The sequence below is a fragment of the Phoenix dactylifera genome, unplaced genomic scaffold, assembly GCF_009389715.1.
Source record: "Phoenix dactylifera cultivar Barhee BC4 unplaced genomic scaffold, palm_55x_up_171113_PBpolish2nd_filt_p 001861F, whole genome shotgun sequence".
NCBI lineage: Eukaryota > Viridiplantae > Streptophyta > Magnoliopsida > Arecales > Arecaceae > Phoenix > Phoenix dactylifera.
Genome location: NW_024069151.1, coordinates 40,277 through 49,420, shown reverse-complemented (window position 1 = coordinate 49,420; position 9,144 = coordinate 40,277). Strand labels below are relative to the sequence as shown.

The following is a 9,144-nucleotide window of genomic DNA, read 5'->3' as shown; positions in this document are numbered from 1 at the left end:
GATGGCTGAAGAACAACCCAAACTCCTGAGGAAGTACTTTACTTCCACCATTTACACTTCTCCATCTTGCATTCGATTACCTGAAGTAGCAGCTGTACAATATGAAATAAAGTCTAGTGTGATCCAAATGCTCCCATCTTTTTATGGGCTCACCAATGAAGACCCATATAAACACCTAGATGAATTCTTTGAGATTTGCACCACTGTCAAGATTCAGAACTTCACTGATGATGCTCTGAAACTTAGATTATTTTCCTTCTCCCTTAAAGATAGAGCCAAACAATGGCTGAATTCTTTAGAAGCCAACTCGATTCGTTCTTGGGATCAAATGCAACAAGAATTCCTTAAAAAATACTTTTCCATAGGAAGAACGAACCAGTTTAGACGTGCCATTACAAGCTTCTCCCAAACCGAGGGAGAAGAATTTCATGAAACTTGGGAGAGATTTCGGGACCTAATCTGTAAATGCCCTCATCATCAAATACCTAAGTGGCAACTAGTGCAATGTTTCTATGACGGATTGACTGAACGAAACCATCAGAGATCGATGCTGCATATGGGGGAACTTTTATGCTTCAAAATGAGCATGAAGCATGGCAATTATTTGAAAATCTTAATGAAAGCTCCCTTCACCATGCTTCCTGTTCTCGTCAAGCACCCCCGAGTTCTCAAAGAAAAGGGACCATTTGTGAAATAAGTCATTCTATGGACCTGTCTAGCAAGGTAGATGCATTGTCCCATAAGATCGACCAACTGATGATAGGAGGACATGTCGTTATCTCTTTCCAAGCACAAGTGTGTGCTATCTGTTCTAGCCCATCGCATCCTATTCATGAGTGCCCCTCAGCACCCCAATTTCCCGAACTCGTGCAAGAACAGATCAATGCTGCCCAAACACAGCCCAGACCGGGTAATGACCCATTTTCCAATACATATAACCCGGGATGGCGGAATCATCCAAATTTTTCTTGGAGGCAGCAAGCTTCGAACATGTGCCCAACCTAAAAAAACAAATCCCTGTGATTCTTGGTCGTCCCTTTTTAGCGACAGCCAATGCATGTATCAACTGTAGAACAAGGGCAATGGATATATCATTTGGGAACATGAAAATTAAGTTGAATGTGTTTCATGCCGCTGACCAACATGTGAGGGAAGATGAGTGTTGCCTAATTGACGAAATGGATGATCTTGTAGAGGAAGCCCTTTCCTATATCTTAGCAGATGACCCCCTAGAGGCATGCTTGGCCCATTTTGACATTGACAACTTTGATATGGACAAGGCCATAGAAGAAGTCAATATCTTACTCAACAATTAATCTCCCATGAGTTCCCTTTCTTGGAAGATCCGACCTGAACCTCTTCCCCCCATTGATAGCGCACCACTTTGTCCTTCCATTGGTTCTCCACCTAAATTTGAGTTGAAGCCACTTCCGACAACTCTTAAGTATGCCTTTCTAGGACCAGAAGATACCCTCCCTGTAATCATCGCGACCAACTTATCTACTGAACAGGAGGGTAAACTTTTAAGGATACTAGAAGAGAATAAACATGCCATAGGATGGTCTGTAGCCGATTTGAAAGGGGTTGACCCCTCTGTTTGCATGCATCGAATTCATCTCGAAGATGATGCAAAGCCCACCCGAGAAATGCAAAAAAGACTCAATCCTAACATGAAGGAGGTAGTCAAGAAAGAAGTGGTGAAGTTATTAGATGCTGGAATCATTTATCCAATTTCTGATAGTAAGTGGGTGAGTCCGACATAAGTGGTACCCAAGAAATCAGGTATCACTGTGGTTGAAAATATGGAAGGAGAATTGATACAAACACGCACAACCACGGGTTGGCGCGTGTGCATTGACTACAGGAAACTTAATTCAATGACTAGGAAGGACCATTTTCCTCTACCTTTCATAGATCAAATTTTGGAACGGTTGGCTGGTCAAGGTTTCTACTGCTTCTTAGATGGTTATTTTGGATATAATCAAATACCTGTTTATCCGGACGATCAAGACAAAACCATTTTTACATGCTCATTTGGGAAATTTGAATATAGGAGGATGCCTTTTGGACTATGCAATGCACCCGCAACTTTTCAACGATGCATGATGGCCATTTTTTCAGATATGGTGGAAAACTTTCTAGAAGTGTTTATTGATGATTTCTCAGTTTTTAGCCTATCTTTTGACGATTGTCTGGACAATTTGACCTTAGTTTTGAAAAGATGTAAGGAGACCAACCTAGTATTAAGTTGGGAAAAGAGCCATTTCATGGTTCAAGAAGGCATAGTTTTAGGACACGTCGTGTCCAAGAGGGGCATTGAAGTAGATAAAGCCAAAAGTCGATCTTATTTCCAATCTCCTCCACCCAAAACTGTGAAACAAATCCGATCATTCCTTGGCCATGCTGGTTTCTACCGTCGCTTCATTCAGGATTTCAGAAAGATTTCCAAACCCTTGTGCAATCTTCTTGCTAAGGACACTCCCTTTGTCTTTGATAAAGCATGCGAGGAGACATTTAAAAATCTTCGCTTGAAATTAACCACTGCACCTATCATACGGCCCCCTAATTGGATCCTTCCATTTGAACTGATGTGTGACGCATCCGACTATGCCATTGGGGCAGTTTTAGGGCAACGGCTAGATAAGGTACCTCATGTCATCTACTACGCTAGTAAAGCACTCTCAGATGCACAATTGAACTACACCACCACTGAAAAAGAATTGCTAGCTGTAGTATTCGCGCTAGACAAGTTTCGATCTTACCTATTAGGATCCAAGATTACCGTATTCACTGATCATGCTGCCCTTCGACACCTTCTTGCAAAGAAGGACACAAACCCCGTCTGATTCGATGGATTCTTTTACTATAAGAATTTGATCTAGAAATTTGTGACAAGAAAGGAACTGCAAATGTCGTAGCAGACCACTTATCTAGGATTCTTCTTGAGCCCTCTAAGAATACCTCACCCTTACATGATACTTTTTCAGATGAACAATTATTTGGGGTACAAGGAATGAAAACGCCATGGTTTGCAAACATAGTAAATTACCTTGCCATAGGACGAATTCCTGATGATTGGTCAACTCAAGACAAGAACCGATTCTTTTCACAAGTAAAGTTCTATTATTGGGATGATCCCGATCTATTCAAGTATTGTCCCGATCAAGTAATCCGTCGATGTGTCCCCGAATGCGAATTTCAAAGAATTCTTTCATTCTGCCATTCACAAGCTTGTGGCGGACATTTTGGGGGTAGAAAAACTGCAGCAAAAGTTTTACAGAGTGAATTTTATTGGCCCACACTTTTCAAAGATGCCCATAACTTTTGCCAAACTTGTGAACGGTGCCAACGGATGGGTACCATCTTCCATAGAGATATGATGCCTCTCAATCCTATTTTAATTATAGAAATCTTTGATGTATGGGGTATTGACTTTATGGGCCCTTTTCCACCATCTTTTGGTTTCGAATACATTCTAGTAGGGGTTGATTATGTCTCAAAATGGGTAGAAGCTGTCGACACTAAAACTAATGACCGCAAAGTTGTGGTTAAATTTTTACATGAAAATATCTTTTGTCGTTTTGGCACACCCAAAGCCATCATCAGTGATGGGGAATCTTATTTTTGCAACCGGTCATTCGAGGCTTTGGTTCGCAAATATAACATCACCCACAAAGTTGCTACCCCATACCATCCCCAAACGAGTGGACAAGTCGAGGTGTCCAATAGGGAGTTAAAACACATCTTAGAGAAAACGGTACGTCCCGATAAAAAAGATTGGTCTCAAAGGATAAATGATGCTCTCTGGGCATACCGTACTGCCTACAAAACTCCTATTGGCATGTCTCCCTACCGATTAGTTTTTGAAAAAGCTTGTCACTTACCGGTAGAACTTGAACATAGAGCTTTCTGGGCTATCAAAAAGTTTAACTTAGATATGGCAGCAGGTGGTCCTAACCGAAAACTCCAACTAAGTGAACTTGAAGAGTTGCGCAATGAAGCCTATGAAAATGCTAAAATTTATAAAGCAAGGACTAAGGCTTTTCATGATAAAAACATTAACCGTAAGTCCTTCGAACCTGGTCAAAAGGTTTGGCTATTCAATTCCAAGTTGCGACTCTTCCCGGGTAAACTTCGCTCCAGATGGGATGGACTATTCGTAGTGAAAAAGGTTTCTCCTTATGGTGCAGTAGAGATCCAACACCTCAATGGTGGACATGTTTTAAAAGTCAATGGTCAAAGGTTAAAACCTTATGTGGACTATGTTGCCGATAGGCAATTGATTGAATCCCTTAATTTGACGAACCTTGTTTATCAAAATAATTAAGGATGCACTGTGTCTGGCTGAAGACAATAAACTTAGCGCTTGTTGGGAGGCAACCCAATTCTCTTAGATTTTTTTTAACATTGAGAACAATGTTAGGTTTAGGTTTGGAGGTTATGTTTAAGTATTTTTAAGAATTTTTGGTTTTGTTTGCATCTCTTGCATTTGTTTCACTTCACAATGTCAGGTTTAGGTTTGGGGTATTCATCTTGATTTTCATCCAAAAAAACAAAAAAAATAGAAAAAAATGTGTTCATTTTCATTTTTATATAATAATAATAATAATAATAAATTAAAAAAAAGTTTTTATTTTTAAAAATCTAATTTCTATACATTTATGCAAGAATGATAAACACACAAAATATATAAAATCTAAAAAGCCCAATGACTAGTCGGAAGTAATACAAATTTAAGTTCTTTTTATTAAGTCTCTCTTAGGAAGTTGTAAGCTAATTAATACTTTGGAATTTCACTACACACTGGCCGACCCTTCTAAGGTCTAAGCTCGACATTATGTTGATAGTATAGTAGCAACCTTGGACCCTGATGAATCATATTTATCGAATCCAAAAAAAAAAGTTCATCAATAAAAATGGATTTAGTCAGGAACATCAAAAAGGGCTACCTATTGTCAAAGACAAATGGGCTTGTGATGAGGACTCCGAGCATAAGTCTGTAGGAGAGTCTTGATACCCGACACCTTATGCCAACTGGTATGAGAGTTGTCGACTAACTGCTCGTTACACGGAGAAATCACCACAAGAGTAAAAGTGCACAACTTATATATCTTTTATGATAAAAAAAAACTCTTTATTGACCTTGAAAAAGATAATAGTGTGAAAGCCGTCGTTGTAAAAATTCGAGTAAACTGGAATATTACAGATAAAGCCCGTGAGGTACTAAAGTAAACATCCACAACTCTCAAAATCCTGCAGATAAGATGATTTTGAATCAGTGAGCAGGTCCTTTCGACCAATCCTTGGAAAACTACTAGTATTAACAATATTTTGAAGATCCGAACCTTTAGCTTGTGTACGGTCCAGATTTCACCGAGCACACTAGTATAAATGAGTCTTACAACTCCCTAAACGGAAGCTTAATGACTTTAACTTAGATTGCATACTAACCTAGAATTTGGGCTGACTTAGTAAATAAAACCGTGTGTGTTTTGAAATTCTTATCATTTATGTATCTTAAATTAGATTTTAATAATAATAAAAAAAAGAGTTTTTGAAATTCTTTACTAAATTTGATTTTCACTTCATAGATCAATCGATCTAAAAAAAGAAAATAAAACAAAAATTAATAATAACAATAATAATAAATGATTTACTGAAGTTTGTGGATATCTTTACTGAAAACCCTCACGAGACTATAACTCGTCCACTAGGGTAACCTAGGGGTTTAAAGTCTTGTTACATATGGTAAATATAACTGCGATGCCTGCGAAAGTAAGTTAGAATTCTTCTTTTCTAGTTTTATTTTGCTCGAAGACTAGCAAAACATAGGTTTGGGGGTGTGATAAGTGCTGAATAATTTATAATTTAGTTATCTTTTCATAGCACTTATCAATGTTCTTAAACTGATAAATACATACTTTACCATGAAATTGAATAAACATTGAAATAAATTTAAAATATGGTAAGAGGTAAATAATTCTTTTCTCAAAATAGACTCTGAACTTGTCTCTCTCCTGGTTGTAATCTTTTATGAAAAAATATAAGGAGGAGATTGTGTTGACCCGGTTTAGTAACCTGATGGAGTTGTAATCAAGCTAAGGCTATGATTAAATAGGTTTTGGTCCTGATTAGATAATTATTCTTGTATGAGGAAAAATATTTGATTAACCCTTCTTTTTTATTAAGTCACGGTCTTGTTTTTAGTCTTGTTTATTTTATCTGGTCGAGTTCGGTCTGAAGCAGTTTAGCAAGAATTAAATAACATTGGGCTCGAGAATAAGTTTAAGCAAGTCGACGATCATGACCCACCTCAAATTCAAAGCCAATTCCCAACCAATTCCATTCCTTTCCCGCGACTGATGAGAGCACAAAAGAGCGACCTACATGTCACCTAAATTTGTATTATTGCTAACCGATAATGATAAATTCACTGGATTAATATTATATTTGGGTCTGGCACAGATTTTCATAAATTAGAGATAAAATGCACATTAAGTACAAATTTGACTAAAGAAGGATTCCTTCCCAGATCCGACCCGGTTGAAGATCGAGTCGGGTCCGAGTCAGAGTCGGGTCCGAATCGGGTCCAATTTTTCTGTGCTTTTGGGAAAGAATTTTGGGAAAATCTAATTTGGCCATATCATAACTATGAGGTGCTAGGTGACCTATGACTTGAAAGACTTGAAATTGACCTCCAGTCAGAATAGATGACCCGTGACGAACTCAGTCCATCCGTCTACAAGCCAAATTTCATATCATACTATTTTTTTATTATTATCCATATGACTAATTGGACGAAACTTGGTGTCTCCCAGCTCCCTCTCAGGAGGGCAAAGAAAGGCCCAGATCTTCTTCCAAAATTCAATTCCATTGCAGAAACCGGCACATGACCCATGGCGAGATCCAAGCGCCCGATCGAACGCAGCCAGCACCCTTCCTCTTCCGTGATCCCAGCCGTGGCATCCGTCCCATCTCTTCCGCCCGTTTCAAGTGCAGCCCGGATCCGCGTCCCCACCTTCCATCCGCGTCATGCCAGCCACCGTGCCAGCAAGCAGCCGCGTCCAAGCTTCAGCCTCCCGCGTCCGCTCCTCCCAGCATCACCCACGTGCGTCTCCTCCCTTCCGATTTCAAGCCGTGATCACAACATCCCGTAATCCCCGCGTCCGACTGCAAGCATCCCGTGATCGGCTCCTCCCAGCGCCCAGATCCACGTTCCTCCCAGCCGATCCCTCCATCCGTGCCTTCCTTCTGTGCACCCTCGGATCAGCTCCTCCTCCGCATTCATCTCCCTCCCAGCAAGGAAAATCCCAGCAGCGGTCCCATGGCATCCCTTCCAAATCCTCCACGCCATCAGCACCAGCCGTCGCCACCTTCCACTTCAACTCCCAGCTCGCCCGTCTCCAAATCCCCCGCAATCACCGGCGATCCCAGCCCCTCTTCCATGATCAGGCGATCCCGCACCGCATCCCCATCTTCCGGATTCGAGAGCCCCTGCATCGCGCCTCACAGCCGCTCTAGCATCCCACGGATCACGCCATCAACGCGTCCAGCCCCTTCACCGTGATCCCAGCAGCGCCCGAAGAAGGAACTCCGTGCCTCCCTTCCGCATCAGGCGTCCGGCGATCTCGTGACCATAGCCAAAGAAGGAAGCCGTCCGGAGCACGCCCACCATTTCCTGGTCCTTCCCAGCATCCCGGATGACCCATGATTCCATTTCAAGTGCATCCGCAGCTATAAGAGGAGAAGGAGGAAGAGGAAGAGGGAGCTCGGTTTTGGGGGTTGGGTCCAAAGAAGAAGAAGGAAGGAGGAGTCGGCTGGGTGTTGAGAAGAAGAAACAGAGCAGTGCTCTGTTCTTGGGAAGAAGAAGAACATAAAAAAAAAAATATTTTATGTTGGAAGTCCACCGTGGGAGTGGGAGAGAAAAAAAAAGATATTACTTATTTTTATTTTATTGTTATCTGTAGAACAAAGAAGCATTAGGCCTCATCTTCAATCTTTTTACTTTTTGTGATCATTTCTTTTTATAAAATCTTTTAATGCAATCCATTAATTTTTCTTTTATGCAATTCATGTTTTAGGTTAAGTTTAATTCCTGCAGTTTGTTTTATGCATTCAAAAATTCTCGTTTTAGTTGCAATTTATGAAATCTTCTTTCATGCAATCTATGTTCCAGGCTTCAATCTCCCTAAGCACTGTTTTCATCCATTTTAATTTATGCAAAAACTCTTCTTTGATTAATTAAATAAATGCTTTTCGAATTTAAGTAACTGTCTTTCTGTTAATTTCAATTAGAAAACATTCTCTGGTAGTCCAGGGAATCATTCAACATCCTCAAGATAATGTTTTCCTTTTATCATTCAAAAATCGATTTCAAATCCGAGTGAACGTTCTAATTTTTAAGCAACTCCAATCGCCTCCCTGTGGATCGACCTCTTACAACCACTATTCTTCGAGTAGAACAGGTAAGAGTAAATTAAATTTAAACTTTGTTCGTCAGTTCTAACAACGATCTGTTTAGCATATTTTTAGTTAGACAGAAAAGGACGAACAGAATTTTGGCGCCGTTGCCGGGGAGGCAAATCGAGAAGCAAGAACGATCACGAAGATCAAATCAAATTTTGGATGCCCGGAGTGAACGTACTCCGATAGTAAGTTTTTATTCTTATTTTTATTAATTTTCCTTATTTTGATAATTTCTAGTTAATAATTTTGTAGTTATTAAATTCTGAAATTTGAAATTCGAAATTTGAAATTCAAAAAAAATAAAAAATAAAAAATAAAAAAAAATTCAAAAAAAATTTAAATTCAAAATTTGAATTCTGAGATTCGAAATTTGAAGTTTAAAAAGAAAAAAAAAATTTTAATCAAAAAAATATAAAAAAAAATTATTATTTTTGCTAGTAATTGATAGGGTGCAATCCTCCGAGGTTATCATACCTCTATCGGGACTCCTCACGGAGTAATCTCCAGAGCTTATTCAACGGGCATTCGGAGATTGACTGACGCATAAGGATTAGTTTTAGTTTACATTCAAGTTATTCCTATATTAAAAATAAAAAAACAACATAAAATTAATTAAAAAAATAAAAAAATATAAAAAAATTTGCTTGCTCATTTAATCAATACAACCTAATGACATTG

At 39.3% G+C, this 9,144-nt stretch overlaps 1 non-coding gene across 1 annotated transcript; it reads right to left on the bottom strand.

Moving 5' to 3' along the window:
- Positions 1-377: 377 nt before the first annotated feature.
- On the bottom strand, positions 378-483 carry LOC120109151. Its single transcript, XR_005510174.1, has one exon. It is a non-coding gene; the product is annotated as a small nucleolar RNA R71 (small nucleolar RNA).
- Between the last annotated feature and the right edge of the window lie 8,661 nt (positions 484-9,144).